We start from the raw sequence: 20373 nt of genomic DNA on the forward strand, positions 1-20373 counted from the left end.
AAAATCCCTTGACTTAACATGGTTTACTAATGCTGATTGGGCTGGTTGTGCCTATGATAGGAGGTCAACCAATGGTTATGCATTTGGATTGGGCAGTAGTATGATCAATTGTTGGCAGAGTAAGAAAGAGCCTACTATTGCATTGTCTAGTACAGAAGCTAAGTACAAAGGAGCTGTCTTAGTAGCTTGCAAAGAAGTTTGGTTGATGAAACTGCTGAAAGACTTGTGAATATAGCTGGAAAGCAAAGTGAGATTGCATTGTGATAACCTCAATAGTGTTATGTTGGCTAGCAATCCTATCTACCATGCTAGGTCCAAACATATTTAGGTTCACTACCATTTCATCAGAGAAATGGTTCTTATAGGGCAGATTGACTTGATTCATGTGAAGACTAAAGACAAGGTAGTAGCAGATATATTTATCAAGTCTCTTGGTAAAGAAAAATTTGTATATTTTGGATAGCTACTTGGATTTTATCAAATGGTTTGAGCTTGAGGGGGAGTGTTAAAATATCAAGCTCCCGTTACTCTTTAGTCAATCTATCTTTATGTGTGTGACCGCCAACATTAGCTAGATACAGCTCTACATGTGTGACACATTCAATAAGTCGGTGTAGTCAGTAACTTAACCATAGTATGTTTGTCTTGGTTAGTCATACCTATGTGTGTAAGTCTCTTTCAATTAGTATGATGGAAGAATAATGGAAAAAGAACAACAATGAGTTGAGGCTCATCTTCTTCTCCACTCTGTCTCTCTCTGTAACATTAACGTAAACTACCTCTTGAGGATAAATATATAACATTTTCTTAAGGATAATGCAAATTTTATTATTATTATTATTCCCCTCCCTAGCCGACTGTTGTGCTGGAAGGGGAGGGGAATAGAAAGGACGCGGAAGCTCCTCGGTGGAGCTTGCAGAGTGATACGGCCATGCGCGTTGACACGAAGGAGAGGGAGGATCCCCCTCCCCACCTATTTAACCAAAAGGGGGCCGCTGCCGTGAGGAAGGAGGTGGAGGGTGTGGGCTGTTGTGACGCTAGATGGAGGGGCTACCATTATCGCGTTGCCACTACTGCTGTCTGCAGGGAGGGAGGAAGGTCAAGCAGGCCGCCGCCATGGAGTTCGCCCGCCGTTGAGGCCCTATGCCATCCTTAAGGACCGGCCGTCAACTGTGCTCTCCCCCCTACCACACGTAGAAGCTTCTAGAAGCTTCTAGAAAGGAGCTTCATAAGCCTCTTTCCCCCCCTTAAACCCCCTTCCCATAGTTGGAGCCCCCCCCCCCCACCCCCGTGTTTAACCGTTAAGCCCCCTTTTCCTTGACTTTGGAGTCACACCCCCTCCCCCGGTTTCAAACCCCTATAAGCCCCCTTTCCCTTGGGCTTTGGAACAACCCCTTTTTCCCCCCATGTTTAAACCTTCTCTATGTTGAGAGAGAGAGAGAGTACGAGAGAGATACACAAGACATGCTCCCAAATAATGATTCATATTGATGTAGAGTTAGTATATATAGGTGAGACCCAAGTCAAGTGAGAGATGATATATATAGTTGTAACATCCCCACTTAAACAAAGGTCTCTGGCTGCGAGAGTGAAAAAACCTTGGGGAGAACAAGGGAAAAACCCGAGCCCCTACACATACCTACGATACAAAAATGATTTACTATAAAGTTTTCTTGAATACAATGATACATGCCTCAATCTCAGTGAGACTAGAACTTGGAACAATACCAAGTGCATGTCTTAATGAGCTAAAGCGAGCTTCACTAAGAACTTTTGTGAAGATGTTTGCAACCATTTGATCACTGGGACAATGCTCCACCATAATGGAACCTTTCTTGACTTCATGTCAAACATAATGATAATGAATAGCAATATGCTTTGATTTACTATGTTGTGTATAGTCTTTGGTAAGACTAATAGCACTTTGGTTATCGCATCGAAGAGGTGTACTAGATGATGAAGGATGTCCCAAATCTGCAAGTAGTTGTGGAAGCCAAACTAGCTCGCGAGCTACTAATGATGCAGCAACATATTCGGCTTCAGTTGCAGAAATCGCAACACATCATTGTTTCTTGCTAGACCAAGAAACCAAACATCCATTTACAAAGAAAAAATTCCCACTTGTAGATCGCATGGATAAGTGTGAACTTTCCCAATCAGCGTCTGTATATCCAAAAAGGTCAAGAGAAATTGAAGAAGATAAAGAAGAATCCTCTTGACGATGATAAATAAGACCAAATTTCTTAGTACCCTTGAGGTACTTAAGAATACGTTTTGCAGCACTCCAATGAATAGTGGAAGGGGAAGAAAGATACTGTCCCAAAAAGTTAGCTGCAAATAAAATATCTGGTCTGGTGTTTAAACCAATAAATTGAAGACAACCAACAAGATTAGCAAAAGGTTGATGAATGGCTGATTCTTCATTGCGTGTTGTAGATGTACCCTTGGTAGAGCTTGAAAGAATGGGAGTGTTGGCAGAGTGCGCATTTGTCAACCCAAACTTCTTAACAATATCATTAATAAACTTTGTCTGGCGAAGAAGAAAAATGCCTTGTTGTCGGTGTCGTTGAACTTGAATATCCAAACAAGAATGTATCTCACCAAGATCCACCATTTCAAATGCAGTCGATAAAAGCTTCTTCATAGCATCCAAGAAAGCAATATTATTTGACACAAGAATAGTATCATCAACATATAGAGCAAGAATAATAAAATATTTGTCCTCCCTTTTGATGTAAAGATTTGGGTCAGCAAAACATGCAACAAAACCTTTAGATGTGAGTAACTGATCAATCTTAATATACCAAGCACGAGAGGCTTGCTTCAATCCATATAATGCACGATGAAGCGGGCATACAAGATGCTCCTTTCCTGCAATCATAAAACCTTCAGGTTGCTCCATATAGATTTCTTCTTCAAGATCTCCATTGAGAAAAGCCGTTTTAACATCCATTTGGTGAATTTCTAGATCAAATAGTGTTGCAAAAGCCAAAATCATACGAATAGTTGTGGAGCGCACAACGGGAGAAAATGTTTCTTGATAATCTACTCCTACAATCTGTGAGTAACCTTTTGCAACAAGTCGTGCTTTGAACTTATCAAACAAGCCATCATCTTTGGTCTTGGTTTTATAAACCCATTTACATTTGATAGAAACACAATTCAGGGGGAGTTCAGTAAGAATCCATGTACCTTTGGAGATTAAAGAATCGTACTCAGCTTGCATAGCTTCTTGCCATTGATCCCTTTGAGACGAATTGATAGCTTCCATATACGATATTGGATCCTCTTGGACAGACATAGCATCATCAAAGACATCATATTCAATAGAATAGAATCCATGCTCTATCTCAATAGGAAGATCGACATAGATCTCCAAATTTTCATCAATCTTCTTTGGAGGTGAAGGAGGTTTATGATCATCAGAATTAGTAGAATCACAAAGCAAGTAAGGAAATGCACTAAGCAAAGACTGTGTATCATCTGAAACATTAGACGACCATGTGCCACCCATAGTCTTCTCATCAAATATAGCATCACGACTAATGATAACCTTTTGAGAAGAAGGATCATAAAATTTGTAACCTTTGGAATGATCTGAATAACCAAGAAAAATAACCTTCAAACCTGGAGGATCCAACTTATGTCGAGTGTCCTTGGGCACATGAATATAAGCAATGCAGCCAAATGTGCGAAAGTGAGAGACTGAAGGTGTCTTCCTTGTCCAAATTGTTATAGGAATTTTACCAGCAGGTGCAGTAGTTGGAAGATGATTTTGAATAAAAACAGATGTTAGAAGTGCTTCAGTCCAAAACTTTTGAGACAAACCAGAGTGTATAAGCATGCAACGTATAGCATTAAGAATCGTGCGATTTTTGCGCTCAGCAACACCATTTTACTGAGGAGAATAAGAAACTCTAAACTCATGATGAATACCTTGATCCTTACAGAAGTCATCAAATAGATTGGATACATATTCACCGCCATTTTCACTGCGAAGCGTCTTTATAGAGAATCCAGTTTGAAGCTCCACATTTATCTTGTATTGTTTAAATATAGGTAAAGCCTCAGACTTATGTTGAAGAAGATAGACATGTGTGTACCGTGAGAAATCATCAATGAAAGTTATAAAATATCGATATTGAGACTTTGAGGCAGGAAAAGGACCGCAAATATCGGTATGAACCAAATCCAAGAGAGCACAGGAATGTGATGAAGTAGAAGTGTGGAAAGGCCAACGATGGTGTTTTCCAAGTGCACAGTACTCACATATTCCCATATGTGGATGAGATTTGAGATCCATACCTTGCACAAGACCATGACGATGAAGATCAAGAATTTTGGCAAAATCGAAGTGTGCAAATCGTTGATGCCATAATTTGCAATCTTCATCTCCAGGGGCAGTAACAACATTTGCAACTGTATCGTTCAATGATAGCTCAAACAGATTACCATGTCGAGAAGCCACTGCTATAGTATGCCCGTCTTTCTCTATACGACATTGATTATGATCAAAGCCAACAAACAAACCAAGATCAACTAGATGAGCAACAGAAAGAAGATTTCTTTGCAAATCTGGAACATAAAGAACTCCTCTTAATATTCTAGTGGATGAAACAGTCCCCAGATATAAATCACCCACTCCTTTGACTTGACAAGTCGTATCATCCGCAAGATAAACTGTAAACGCCCCGAACAACGTAGTATGCTTAACAATTATGATATTCGCTTGTTTTCGAGATTTAATATAAAAGAGAATGAACACTTAAAGCTGAAAATGAAAATTGCTCACAAAATTACAGCCATGAAAATGTAAAAGTAATGGAGACAAAATTGAGGGTTGAAGATGGGCAACCCCCCCCGAAGGAATGTATTTCTGCTCAACCCAAGTCCCTTAGGGAAGAGCTCAGTTACAATCAACCTGAGAGTGAGAAGAAGTAATTCTCACTCTCACAAGATCATGCAAAGATGTACAAACACACATGCATTATCTATTATGCAATGATAAGAACTGATTTCTTTACAATATGAGAGAAGAAAAAGGGAAATTCAGCCTTTCTCCATCGTTGATCAGCAGTACATGGATAGGGCTTACTTCTTGTAGCTAAAATGAAAGAAAGAGCTCGAGAAGGAGGTGCTGTAATGAATTTACAGGCTTGCTGTCTTGTAAAAAAAAACAGTGATAGAAGAGGGAATATGGAGGAATTTGATAATGGAGAAGTGGGGGATGATGATGGGGATGGATGGGGCCAGTTTCTGGCTATCTGTGGGTGCTGTTCATGAGTTTACAACAAAGAAAAATGATGATGAATGAAGAAAAACGAGCTCTTATTTATAGGAGAGGGGAGAGCTAGTACAAAAGGGGAAAGTGGAGTAGCACAAGACAAGTGTCCAGCCACATGTCATGAGATGTGACAAGTGGTGGGACACTTGGAAACTTGTGTGACAAGTGTCTTGACACTTGTCTCTTCTCTATGGCCTTCCTTTTTGGGTTGAATACTGTCAAGAATAGAAACAACCAAATTTAGTAAGCACAGTCAGAGTACAGAACTTACTATTTTTAGAATGACATCCCTATTTTTTAGGACTAGCATTTTTAGGCTAATTCGAGGCTCCTAAAATTTAGGGATCTCCTAAAATTTAGGGACCCCCCCAATATGGGTATCATATGAAAGCTTTTTCCGTGTACATCGCAAAAATGGTATCCGAATCTTCATGTGACTTTCCTATGCAAAGAAATGTGCATTTCAAGCTTTCAGCCCACACATGCACATTATACAAGCATTTCATGATCATGCCATCTTGTTGATTGTAACTGTCTGTTCTGGTGGATCTAACCCACACTTCAAGGCATCAATCCTTCTGTGTGCGAGTCTAACCCTGATATGCGTGAGTTCTAGTCACAGGCGCCCAATCGGGTCATATAGGTGGAAGTGTGAACTATCTTTTCTCTAACCCACCGCGTGGGTTCACCATAACCTGTGACCACTCATCAGTGGCCAGCTCCAATGCACTTTTCTTTATATCTAATTAGTGCAAAGGAAATAAATTTAATAAATCATTATATAGACAAATTAATGAAAAAGGTTACAAATTCTGTTTCTATAGAGTTGTGACAGCCCTCTGGCTTTTATTCAGTTGTCCTCAGCTGAAAAGCTTCTTGATATTGCTGTAGAATATTTGGGTAATCCTTCATGAATTTTTCATCTACCCACTGTGCATCTGTTGTGGGTAGATTCTTGAATTTTAGTAAGAATTTTCGTGTCACAAGGCCACTTCTCGTGGTTCGATCCTTGAGAAACAAAATCTTTTCAGGTTCCAAGAGTTGCTCTGTTTCTTCAACTTCTGGGGGATCTTCAGTAATGGGTTCCTTTGGTTCTGGTCCTATGTAAGGTTTTAGCAAACTTACATGAAAAGCATTGTGTATTTTCCAATGAGTAGGAAGCTCAAGTCGATAAGAAACTTCATTTATTTTCTCAATCACTTTGAAGGGTCCAAAGTATCTACTGGAGAGCTTTGGAAAAGATGAATTTTGACCAGAACCTTGTTTGAGCCTACTTTTATCAAACTTTAGCAAGACATATTGACCTTTTTCAAAAGCCAAATGTCTTCTTCGTTTATCTGCTTGCTTCTTTTGTCGCTCTTGGGCCACTTTGATAGTGGCTCGAACTTGATCCATTGTTGTTTTTAAATCTGAAGCAAACTGATCAGCAGCAAAAATCTTATCTTTAGTGCGAATAATTGGAGGAGGAATCACTTTACCCTGTACTATTTCATTTGGAGCTTTCCCTGTGGATGAGTGCACTGTATTGTTGTAAGCAAACTCCAATAATGGAAGATATTTCTCCCATTGTGACTTATGTTCACTAACATAAGCTTTCAACATATCCAAAAGAGTGAGATTCATCACCTCTGTTTGGCCGTCAGTTTGAGGATGAAAAGCTGAAGAGAACTTTAAAGTGGTTCCCAAATTCTCAAATAAAGCATGCCAAAAGTTACTTGTGAATTTGGAGTCTCTATCTGAAATGATCTCAGAAGGCATACCATGTAATCTGAAGATATGTTGAATGAAAAGTCTTGCAGCTTGTGCGGATTTCAATGTTTTATGACATGGAATAAAATGTGATTGTTTGCTGAATCTATCAATTATGACCCAAATCATATCATGACCTTGAGGTGTTCTTGGAATACCTGAGATGAAATCCATTGTGATAGATTCCCATGGATCTTTGGGCACTGGAAGAGGTTGTAACAATCCTGGAATCTTCTGCCTATCATATTTGGATTTTTGGCATACCAGACAAGCCTCAATGAAGTTATGTGTATCTTTTCGTAATGTTGGCCAATAAAAGTAGCGCTCAATTGCACTTAGAGTGGCTGCCCTCCCTCTATGCCCTGCATAAGGGGGTTCATGACTTTCTTTAAGCACCTTTTGTCGAACAGGAAGAGTGACACAAAGGCGATTGTTCATGAGAAGGTAACCGTCTTTGATGGAATAATCTGGATGAGAATCTCCTTGCTGTAAATTTGACCAAATTGCTGCAAAATCAGTATCTTCATCATAAGTATTCTTCATCGTTTGAAAATCTTCATGATGAGCCACTGTAATAGTTGCAATGCAAGGCACTCTAGAAAGTGCATCAGCAACTACATTTTGTTTCCCTGGAGTGTACGTAATTTGAAAATGAAACATAGACAAGAAATTTTCCCATCTTGCATGTTTCTCCTGCAAATGCTTTTGAGTCTTGAAATACTTCAAGCTTTGATGATCGGTTTTAATAAGGAATTCATTGCCTAAAAGATAATGTTTCCATATCTTTAAAGCATGAACCACTGCTAAGAGCTCCTTTTCATAAATGTCATACCTTTTCTCCACATCATTTAGACGGCGGCTTTCAAAGGCTACGGCATGGACTTCTTGATTTAGCACTGCACCAATACAATCACCGCAAGCATCTGCTTCCACCACAAATGGTTTTACCAGATCTGGAATGATAAGAACAGGTCCAGAAGTAAGAGCTACTTTCAGCCTTGTGAAGGCTGCCTTCTCTTTTTCCTTCCATTGGAAAGAGATCTTCTTCTTTGTAAGGTCATGAAGTGGAGAAGCCATATGTGCAAAATGCTTGATGAAGTGGCGGTAATAAGAACATAAGCCAAGAAACGATCGCACCTCATGTACATCACGAAGATGAGGCCATTCTTGGATTATCCTGATCTTTTTAGGATCCATCTGAATCCCTTCAGAAGAGATGACATGCCCTAGGTAATTTATTTTATGCATGAAAAATTCACTCTTTTTACCATTTACCAAGAGTTGATTTTGTTGTAGTAATTGTAGAACAATTTCCAAGTGTTGATGATGCTCCTCTTCATTCTTGCTAAAGACAAGAATATCATCAAAGAAAGTACCGACATATTGTCGATGCTCTCTAAAAATGCGCTCCATCATTCGATTAAAGGTGGCTGGTGCATTGGTTAATCCGAAAGGAACCACCAAGAATTCATAAAGACCGTATGAAGTGCGGAAAGCAGTTTTGTGTACATCTTGTGGTATTACCCTAATTTGATGATAACCACTCTTTAGATCAATGCGGCTGAAAACCTTTGAGCCTCCTAGACGATCCAAAATGTCGTCAATTCTAGGAATAGGAAACCGATTCTTCACAGTGATTTTGTTGAGGGCTCGATAATCAATGCACATCCTGAATGTGCCATCTTTCTTTTGAACAAGAAGAACTGGTGAACAAAATGGTGAGCTACTTGGCCTAATTAGCCCACGGTTGAGTAGGTCTTCGACTTGCTTTCTGATTTCTTCTTGTTGAGGACGGCTCACATGGTATGGTGCTATATTAGGAGGAGAACTTCCCGGGATAATATCAATATGATGGTCTTCTGGCCTTTCTGGGGGAAGCTGATAAGGAAGATCTTCCAAAAAACAATCTTTATACTTTTCCAAGAGCTGAAGTTGCTCTTGGTTTTCAGCATTCATATTATCTTTTACATCAGTGACATAAAGCAGACAACATTGAACACAATCCTTAATTGCTCTAGAGACTTGCATATGGCTTACCATAGGTATGGTGTCTCCAGAAACTCCAGCTTGGATCTCGTACTTCTTGCCTTTGTTGGTGAGTTCTACCTTCTTTTTCTGAGAGAAGATGGTTGAATCTACTCTATGATTCCAGGGCATGCCAAGAATCACATCGCAACCATCAAGGTCTCCGATACAGAAGGTATCTTCGTCACTGTAGCCTTGAATTTGAAACTTGAGCTTGCCAATGTAGGGTATCACAGTCTTCACTGTGTCACCTTCATCAGCATTTAAAGCTTGGCGAACTTCTGCCAGAGTGTCCATCTCTTCATTCTTTAATCCAAGCTCTTTAGCTAATTGCAAGGAAATGATATTTTCATTTGCCCCAAGATCTATCAAGAATAGTGCTTGCTTACCTTGTAACTGTCCCCAAGCTTTTAATAATTTGCGCGTCTCTGGAGTGTGAGTTGTGTTTACAACTACATCACTGATAGCATTGATTTTCACTGGCGACTTAGGCTTGTTGTCAGAAACCTTGCTTTGTCCCTTGTTTGGACATTGCTTCGCTATGTGGCCTGTTTGTCCACATTTAAAGCACTTTCCTTCTTTCATGAAGCGTTGCTTTTCTTCTTCGGAAAGTTGCTTTGCTTGTGGGTATAGATTGGAGCGAAATTGAGGAGCATTAGGAGGTGCATATGGCTTCATCTTCTTTTGATTTGATGGTTGCTTTTGCGACTGTTTTTGTCCTTCATTTGGGGCTGAATACTCCTCATCATCAGCTACTCTCTTCTTATCATTCTTTTGGAATGATTTGTTGCCATTGTGCTCCATTTCCCATGTCTCAGCATGGTCAATGAGTTCCCTGAGACTAGAACAATGATAATGATTAAGAGCAGTACGAAGTTTAAAATGCAAACCTCCTTGAAACTTCCTAAGCTTTTCCGAACTGCTAATCTTCTTGAAATGTTGGACCTTCAAAAGTAACTCCCAAAATCTCTTGGTATAGTCACCAAGTGACTCATTTTTCCTTTGCCAAAGCCGATCCCATTCCATTTTTACATCTCTTTTGAAATGAACAGGAAGAAATTGACTTTGTATCAGGCGAACAAAGGACCGCCATGATTTTGGGACAGCATGATCATATTCCAACCCCGTCCACCAAGTATGGGCTAAGTCGGTTAAATGTAAAGCTGCAAACTTAATCTTTTCTTTTTCTTTATACTTGTCACGACCATACAAAATTTGAAATTGACGAATAAACTTCAGAAGAAGATCAGGATTTCGGGAACCATCATACATACTGAACTTGATCTTCTTTTCAAGTTGAGATAGTGACTTAGTCTTCTTCTTCTTCTTATGCATTCGTCCATGCTCGGATCTTGAGGTTGAAGATGATGAAGTGCTTGATGGGGATGGAGATGGAGACGAGGGTGAAGAATGTCGACGCCTTTGACGATGATGAGGTCTTCCACGAGAAGGGTGTGACTCTTCATTACTAGAAGAGGATCCATCAGAATAGGCGCCAGATGACTTTGAAGAAGAGGATGAGCTTCGACGCGATCTCTTTCTTTGTCTTGAAGTAGAATGGGACTGCCTCTTAGAAGTAGTTGGACTTCTTGATCGGCTCCTTTCATTGGTATGGCTTTGTCTCCTTGAAGTAGAGGGGCTTCTTTCCTTGAATTCTTTGGGATTCTCAACTTTTTCTAGTTTGAGAAGTTGCTCACGAATTTGCTGATTCTCCTCTCTAAGACTTTGAATGGCTTGAAGGATAGCACTCGATTGATCCATTGAGACTAAAGAAAAAAAGAATATATGCTCAAGCACTCAATGCAAGGGCTGAAAACAAACAAACTTATAGTTGTAAGCACTACCAGTGTTGGGGGTGAGGACCGAGCCAAAGCTCTGATACCACTGTAAACGCCCCGAACAACGTAGTATGCTTAACAATTATGATATTCGCTTGTTTTCGAGATTTAATATAAAAGAGAATGAACACTTAAAGCTGAAAATGAAAATTGCTCACAAAATTACAGCCATGAAAATGTAAAAGTAATGGAGACAAAATTGAGGGTTGAAGATGGGCAACCCCCCCCGAAGGAATGTATTTCTGCTCAACCCAAGTCCCTTAGGGAAGAGCTCAGTTACAATCAACCTGAGAGTGAGAAGAAGTAATTCTCACTCTCACAAGATCATGCAAAGATGTACAAACACACATGCATTATCTATTATGCAATGATAAGAACTGATTTCTTTACAATATGAGAGAAGAAAAAGGGAAATTCAGCCTTTCTCCATCGTTGATCAGCAGTACATGGATAGGGCTTACTTCTTGTAGCTAAAATGGAAGAAAGAGCTCGAGAAGGAGGTGCTGTAATGAATTTACAGGCTTGCTGTCTTGTAAAAAAAAACAGTGATAGAAGAGGGAATATGGAGGAATTTGATAATGGAGAAGTGGGGGATGATGATGGGGATGGATGGGGCCAGTTTCTGGCTATCTGTGGGTGCTGTTCATGAGTTTACAGCAAAGAAAAATGATGATGAATGAAGAAAAACGAGCTCTTATTTATAGGAGAGGGGAGAGCTAGTACAAAAGGGGAAAGTGGAGTAGCACAAGACAAGTGTCCAGCCACATGTCATGAGATGTGACAAGTGGTGGGACACTTGGAAACTTGTGTGACAAGTGTCTTGACACTTGTCTCTTCTCTATGGCCTTCCTTTTTGGGTTGAATACTGTCAAGAATAGAAACAACCAAATTTAGTAAGCACAGTCAGAGTACAGAACTTACTATTTTTAGAATGACATCCCTATTTTTTAGGACTAGCATTTTTAGGCTAATTCAAGGCTCCTAAAATTTAGGGACCTCCTAAAATTTAGGGATCTCCTAAAATTTAGGGACCCCCCCAATATGGGTATCATATGAAAGCTTTTTCCGTGTACATCGCAAAAATGGTATCCGAATCTTCATGTGACTTTCCTATGCAAAGAAATGTGCATTTCAAGCTTTCAGCCCACACATGCACATTATACAAGCATTTCATGATCATGCCATCTTGTTGATTGTAACTGTCTGTTCTGGTGGATCTAGCCCACACTTCAAGGCATCAATCCTTCTGTGTGCGAGTCTAACCCTGATATGCGTGAGTTCTAGTCACAGGCGCCCAATCGGGTCATATAGGTGGAAGTGTGAACTATCTTTTCTCTAACCCACCGCGTGGGTCCACCATAACTTGTGACCACTCATCAGTGGCCAGCTCCAATGCACTTTTCTTTATATCTAATTAGTGCAAAGAAAATAAATTTAATAAATCATTATATAGACAAATTAATGAAAAATGATACAAATTCTGTTTCTATAGAGTTGTGACATAAACAAACTTCTTGACAGGAAGAGAATGATAATTGTGAAGCCACTGCGATTGGTATGTCATGTTTCCAGTGGAACCTGAATCAATGATGAATAGAGAACCATCATGAACATGAAGTACATTTTCTGGAGAGATATCATAATGAACAAAATTGAGCTCCTAATGAGTATGATCATCATCAGTTGAAGTTTGTTGAACAATATAAGATCGAGAACGTACTTCATCATATCTGCGTTTATAACAACGACGAGATGGATGATCTGTATGTGCACAATAATCACAAGGAGGAAAACTTTTGGACGAGCGAGGTTGCTTTGTAGTAACTCCATGCTCCTCATCATATTGACGTGCCCAGCAATCAGAAGCCACATGACCTTTCTTATCACAATAAGAACAATGTTTGTTAGGATAAGCAAGACAAGAAGATTTAGTACCTGGATTAGGGCATCCACCCTGCTGAAAACGTGAAGCATGACGCTTGCGAGCAACAAAAGCAGCATCAAAATCCCTTTGTTCGCGAGTGACCAAAACAACATCAAATTTTTCCAAATGATGCTCGTGACGTTGAGAATATTCAATAAGAGATATACATGCTTTGTCAAAGTGGATATCATCCTTGTTAGACAAAATAGTGATGATATTGTCATATAAAGGATCTTTGATGGTATGAAGAAGTTGAGTAACAATCTGATTTTTAGCAACAGGAGCGCCAGCAGCACCAAACTGATTGATAATGTCTTTAAAAGCCTCGATATGAGAGTGCATAGAAGTACCAACCTTATATTGAAGATTCTTCAAACAAGTTTGGAGATATAAAATTTCGGTGACCGATTTCTTCTCAAACATTGAGATCATAAGTGAGTCAGGAAGTGCAGACAATATATAACGACGAGCCGCTTTGTCACGACGAATCCAATCAGTATGATCAATTTTCCATTGTTCAAATAATGGACCATCAGTAATCACAGAATTGTTATTCATCACATCAATAGGTTGAACTAGGCAAGACACGTCGCCCAAAACAATATCAAATAATTTGTCACCTTCAAGAATTAGCACCATCTTTGCTTTCCACCCAGGAAAGCCTTGTCCTTGGAAGAAGGGAACCGAATGTTGGCCAGACGGATATCCGTTAACAATTACACAATTGGCCATGCCTGTATGTCGAGAGAAAACAAATAAGATGAGATCGCAGAATCTGCAAACCATGATCAAGACGAGCGTAGTTGAGACGCGTGACAATCAAAATAGGGATATCACGTAAGAACGAAGAAAAATATTGAGTGACTAAAAATAAATCCCTAAATAGAGAGGCGCAACGTGCAAGACGAGATGACACATATAAGAAAAGTGCTATTTCGGTCGAGCAAAGAACGTGAACGATAATAAAACATCGCTAAAAATAGCAAGATGTTTGCTTGTCGTAATCAACATCACTAACGAAGATGAGGGATTAATAAACTGTAATTGGGGATTAACGAATTGTAATTAGAAATACAGTTTTAAATAAAGAATCGCAGATTTGAGCAGAATTGCTATCTTGAATCCTGAACTGTCATAACTTTTGATCCAGAACTCCGATTGACAAGGGGTTTTGACAGGATTCGAGAGCACGACGAGAGCTACGTCATAACTAATACTTCTAATTTGAACAAGTTCATGTATCAAATCGTCACTTGTGCAAAGAACTCAATCAAGTATAAACAATGAAACAACTTATCTTCCTTGTTGTTGCTACGCATCCATAGCTCTGATACCATGTTGAGAGAGAGAGAGTATGAGAGAGATACACAAGACATGCTCCCAAAGAATGATTCATATTGATGTAGAGTTAGTATATATAGGTGAGACCCAAGTCAAGTGAGAGATGATATATATAGTTGTAACACTCTAGCCCCCTTCCTTTGTGGCGTATTGAAACCACTTTCCTCGAAATTGCCCTAAGGGTCCTTAGACCCTTACTTATAACCTTTACGGTTATTATTTTCCCTTGGAGTTTCCCCCTTAGGGTTTTCCCCCATAAAAGGTTACTCCAAATAACCTTTCCTTTTTCCCCCATGTTTTGTTAAAAATCCCCCTTAGGCCATGCAAAAATAACCCTTGGAGCTCTCCCGTTCCTTGTTTCTTTTCCACATCTTTCTATTCCCCATTTGTGCAAGTTTACAAAGGCCATTAAGCCTTCCCCATGGCTTCAATGGGTCTTAGTTGTGAGAAAATTTGAAGCACCCCCTTCCGAAATCCCTACTTCAAGGAGGGAGCCTTCCAAAAACTACTCTCGACGGACGGTGCAAGGGAGCAACAGTGGAATTCCAAAGAGGAGTTTTAAAGCTGCTTCCACGTCCGAAAAACTACAATTGCGATGTCTCCTAAGAAATTCCAAGGCATAGCCACGGGAGGGTCATCTCTGGGCATCCACGTGGACATCTCACCCCAATCTCAAGTTCTCCTTCCTAATTTGGTATTGTTGTAATTCAATCATGCAAGGTTAATCGTTAGAAATAGAATATATTTTTGTCCTAAATGCTCACGAGGAAGGAACTTAGTCATTAATACTTTTAATGAAACATGCAAAATAAAGGAAGCATAAATTCATTTCTAGCAAATAGCTTTATGCATTGAAATGAATTATAAACTAGATTATTGTCCATTAAAATAGTATACTTCATTTAAGCCTAGAAGTATAAACTGCATATCGCACTATTAACCCATATCCTCTTCGCAATGAATCATCGTGAAAATTGCAAAGCATGAAATGATTCTTGCGATGCATAAACTCTAAGAAATAATCGTTTGTCAACTACATAAATTATCAAGAAAAAGGTGGCTTGTTTTGCATAAATTTTATTCACAAAATATAGGAAGATTAGTTGGAATTTAACCTGACCTATGCCTAATCTCAAATCGATACGTTACAGTAAAAATCCATTTACGCATAGATAACGAGTCATGTGGAAAGGATCACGTAATTATTTTGTAGAGTTAACCAAATTAGTATGAACCTAAACCGTGGAGTGCTCATTTAGAAAGAGTTGATTCCAAGAAATTCACTAGGAAATTAGCACGTGACCTAATCGTTACGTATCGCTAAAACTGAAACTCCTTTACCTTAAATACTTGCCCACATTCACTAAATGTAGGGGACAATGAAATGAAATTCGAAAGTGAGCTAGGGTTTGTCCCTAAGAATCTTACAATATGAAACTTGGAAACCCTAGGTCTAACAAAGTCAGCCTAGTAACCTCAAACAGATTGTTTCGTGACTCTGTTGTCTCATAGTTCAATGCAACACTTGCGCAACAAGTGCGGAGTCATACGATCTTGTGATTGGATCATAGGGGAATGGCCAAATTCTCGTAATGAAGTTGGCAAGTCCTTCCGCAAGTTATTCTGCAAGAGGATGAATAATCATCCTAATTTAGTATCTTTCTTGAGTAAAGAAGATCGATTGGAAACTAAAGACCAGTCGATAAACTGAAATAGCTGATGAACTTAAGGTTTGACTAAGTCGGGTTAATAGGCTACGCCCTAACCCAGGATATAGGGGATCTTGCCAAGTTGCAAGTCATCCCTAATCGAGTGTTGGTTGCATTCGAAAGGAAGGATTCATTCCTTAGCAGTTTGCCAACAAAAAAACGATCAATGGAAATGTTTGTGCTTGTTACAAATTTTAGAGCACTGTTTGGCTTTATTTGATCAATGAACTAAAAGATAAATGGATATCTATACTTCAGGTTGAAGTCCTGAAGGGAGAGGCAGCTTCGGTTACCCTCGACTGCCTGCCTGACCCTAACCAAGGGGGTTGTTGACCGTGCCGGGTATGTGGACCAAACCCGCCACGAGAGGTATCTTTGTTGAGCGCTACTTGGAGCAGGAGGACGCTTGGGTGCCAGGTGGGGCTCTCGCTGTAAATTCCTCGCCTTTCGGGCCTTGCACAAGAGGCTAACGTGACTCCGGATTGGATCTCGAGGCCCGCATACTAGTCTACGAGCAGAAACTTGGATTAGTGATCCCTGTGGATTGCTGGATAGCCTTCGGGCGGATTGTGGATAAGCCTATGGGCTGGACTCTTTATATTTCAAAGATAAATATGATAACCTGTTAATAAGGAACTTGTATGATATTGTTTTTCTATGTCAAGTGATAAGATTACGTGAAAGAACCAGTGCCTAATGGGTTAATTAAAGAAGCTAGTTGTTACATTTCAAACTAATGTATTAGGTAATTAAATAACTAAAACAACTTGAGGAAAGTGCGGAGGATGGGCCATAGGTTGCCTTCCTACGAATGGGTGGTCCCGGTTGGTCGAGAACTTTTCTCAAATCATGATGGACAGCAGAAAGATCGTCAAAGAACATGAACAACAAAAGCGTTGACCTAGAGTTATGATTGAACCCGATTTACGCTCTTTTAGGGGAACAGAATGGGACTATGCCTTATGGCAGAGAGGTTGAGCTTTGCATCCTTCTCGTTTCCCATTCTCCTTGAACCAAGTGCAGAGTGAGTCCGCTTTGGACCTCACGTTTCTGCATAAAGCAGTTCGCTTGGGTCCGATGCTAGTTGCCGTTAGGAAATGACCAATAAGGAAAACCCTAATTTAGGTCGATCCTAAGTGGGAATGGCCGGATTACTTCCGCTACATGGCAGACACGGAAATCCCTAGATCGCAAACCCCGTAACATTCCATGGGAGTGTCGGGCAGAGCTTTCTAGACACCCTTTTCGATGGACTGCTAAGACGTGTCGTGATGATATAAGTGGACATGTTATAGTCGGTATCATAGCCAACCAACAATGGAATTGTTTTATGAAATCTTAATAAGAAGAAGTAAAGCAAATGGTTATATTCCAAACATTTCCTTACTTCAATACTGTCTTGCAGAATTACGAAGTGTGGAACAAGTTCTTAGTATTTCGAATCATGTTTATGACTGCAATGCATTCTCTGCATTATCAACAAAGGGTTGAGATTATGAACATCCTAGAGCAAATCTATAATCCATCACCTTTGTATATAGAACGAAGATGGACGGGTGCTTCAGGAATCTACTATATAGCCGCCCACCGGTTTGCTTACCTACAAACCAACCTAAAGAGGATCAAGTGGTTGGAAGACTTGAAAGTCATGAAGCTATTCATTTTTGTGGAAGCTCACACAAACTCAACTTTACATATTAGAGGTCGGAGGGTTGAGATGAACTCATATGTATATGAGGAAGTAACCCGTGTAATCCTCGCCGACATGATTAAAGTGTTAGGGTGCCATGAAAAGAATGGGTTCCAAAGGAAAGGATACCCTGAACATCCAATGACTTACTGATTCCTGAATATCCATGACCCAAAAGTATACTATTATACAATTCCTGTAGATAAATGTAATACAACATTGTTCTCCCCAAACTAAATGTAACAGTTGGCCTATCATCTCAAGAAATGTAGTATTCCAAAAGGGCTATGCCCATATAAATACGAATAAGACTTCCTTTTATCAATGTTTGATTGTGCATGAGAATTAATAAAAAGTTTAGCTACATTGCCTACGTGATAGCAAAATTGAAGATGTAATCAATAACGATTATCGTATAATAACATTAAGAAACCTTTATCTAGGCACAACCTCAGGTACGGTTCCTAGTTCACCTCCTACATCAAGTACTGTTGTAATCTAGGAGAAGAAGTTTCTTCTCAAACAAATCAAGCCGTCTGAGTTTGATGGAAGAGGCAGGTCCGTCCAAGCTGATGCTGAAATTTGGATTGAATCCATGGAGGATTACTTCGAAGAAGCCAGTACTGCACTCACCAATCAGGCTATGCTCGCCAAGCTAAAGCTCACCGACGAAGCCAGGCTTTGGTGGAAGCAATGGTGCATGGATCAAGGGATCGCGGAGGGATCCGTTACCTGGGAGAAGTTGAAGAAAGCCGTGCAAGGAAGATACTTGCCACCTGCATATCGCACGCAGAAAATGAATGAGTTCTACGAGCTAAAACAACTGGGACTCACTCTTGACGCATACTACTCTAAACTCATCTCACTTTTAAAGTATGCGCCACAAATGGACATGACACAGCAGGTATCCAAATTTTGTGCGGGTTTAAATCCACCAGTCAATACCCGTCTCGAATCTATTCATCCATTAGATCTTTAGGACGCACTCATTTGAGCGACGCCTATAATTCAGGAGGTGCAGTCTAGACCAAGGGGTAACAAAACTTGGTCTTATAATGACCCAAACAAAGGAGCTTTCAGGCCTCAAATGAATAGAGTTCAAGGTCATAATCAGGGAGAAAGAAAGAAAGCAAGGACTAATAATGTCAACAACTTTGTTCCTACTCAAGACAATGGCCGAAACCTCCGTTGTTTCCACTGCAACGAACTCGGTCACTTCAAGAGGCAATGTCACAAGCTTGGTGGAGGACATCGTCAAGCGCCTTTCCAAGGAACAGGCCGTGGTCAAGGAGCTGCTACTCGAGGAAGAGGAAGAACCGCCTGCATTGCCAATAGGCAAATGTGCGAAGAAGAAAAAGGGGAAGATCCGACCATGGAAGCAGAGTTTGAAAGGGCGACAGTCCATGCCGCTCTACACAAGAAAGGCCCAAATCGCCGGTTCTCGGTGATTCAGACACCGTCGGACTATCAAGGTAAAAATTTCAAGACCTTGATCGATTTTGGAAGAATACATTCCTTTATCGCACCAGCTTGTGCAAAAAGATTAGGAATAGCCACAATAGAAGTACCTACCCTGCTTGTGGAATTGGCAAATGGTCGTGAGGTTACGTGTACTAGGAAAACTGCTAAGGTTGAATTATTTCTGGGAGGAAAGAAGACTTCGGTCAAATTCAGAGTCATGAACTTAGGTATCCACGAGTGTTTACTTGGAATGGATTGGCTTAAGCCTAATGACGCCCACATTCACTAAGGAAAGGGTTAAGTTTCCTTTCAAAACTCTGAAAGGGAATTAGTCACAACCCAAGGTGAGGCTAGAGTGCCAAGAATCCAATTGGCCAAAGTATATCGGATCATAAAAGGAGTCAGAAAAGGATTACCTGTCTACTTGATCAAACTCAATAAGTTAGATCAGAAGCAAGAATCTAATGAAGGACCTTCTTGGCTAAAGGAATACGTAGATGTATTCCCCGAAGAGTTGACAGAACTCCCGCCTCAAAGAGAAGTGGATCATGAGATTAAATTAGTACCAGGAGCTATGCCAATTTCAAAGAGACCTTATAGAATGTCCATACCAGAAGCAATTGAGCTGAAAGAATAACTCAAGCACCTGCTAGATCAGGGCTACATCTGTCCTAGCAGTTCACCATGGGGAGCTCCAGTACTATTCCAGAAAAAGAAAGATGGGTCACTTCGACTATGTATTGATTACCAAGGATTGAATCAATCAACGGTCAAGAACAAGTACCCTATTCCTAGAATAGATGAGCTTCTTGATCGTCTTCAAGGTGCAAACATCTTCTCCAAGATTGATCTTAGGTCAGGTTACTATCAGATAAGGATCAAGGAAGAAGATATCCCCAAGATGGCCTTCAATACAAGATATGGGCACTTTGAGTTCCTAGTTATGTCATTGGAACTTACGAATGCACCTGCCACCTTCAACAGGTTAATGCAGGATATCTTTTGTCCATATCTTGATGTTTTCGTGCTTGTCTTCTTCAAATACACTTTAGTCTATTCTAAACAGGAGGAAGATCATGAACCCCAACTTCGAATTGTCCTTGAGACAATGAGGTCACATAAGCTATATGCTAAGATGAAGAAGTGTGCATTCTTCAAATGCCAGATTGGATATTTGGGATTCATAGTATCAGCAGAAGGAATCTCAGTGGACCCAGCCAAGGTCAGAGATGTGCTTGAATGGCCAATACCAACATCTATCAAAGAAATACACAGCTTTCTGGGATTGACAGGATGGTATAGGGTCTTCATCAAAAACTATGCTTTGATTGCAGCACCTCTGACGGACTTAT

Source organism: Lygodium microphyllum, chromosome 17 (genome assembly GCF_053477565.2).
Source record: "Lygodium microphyllum isolate KBCC chromosome 17, Lygodium_microphyllum_v1.1.10, whole genome shotgun sequence".
NCBI lineage: Eukaryota > Viridiplantae > Streptophyta > Polypodiopsida > Schizaeales > Lygodiaceae > Lygodium > Lygodium microphyllum.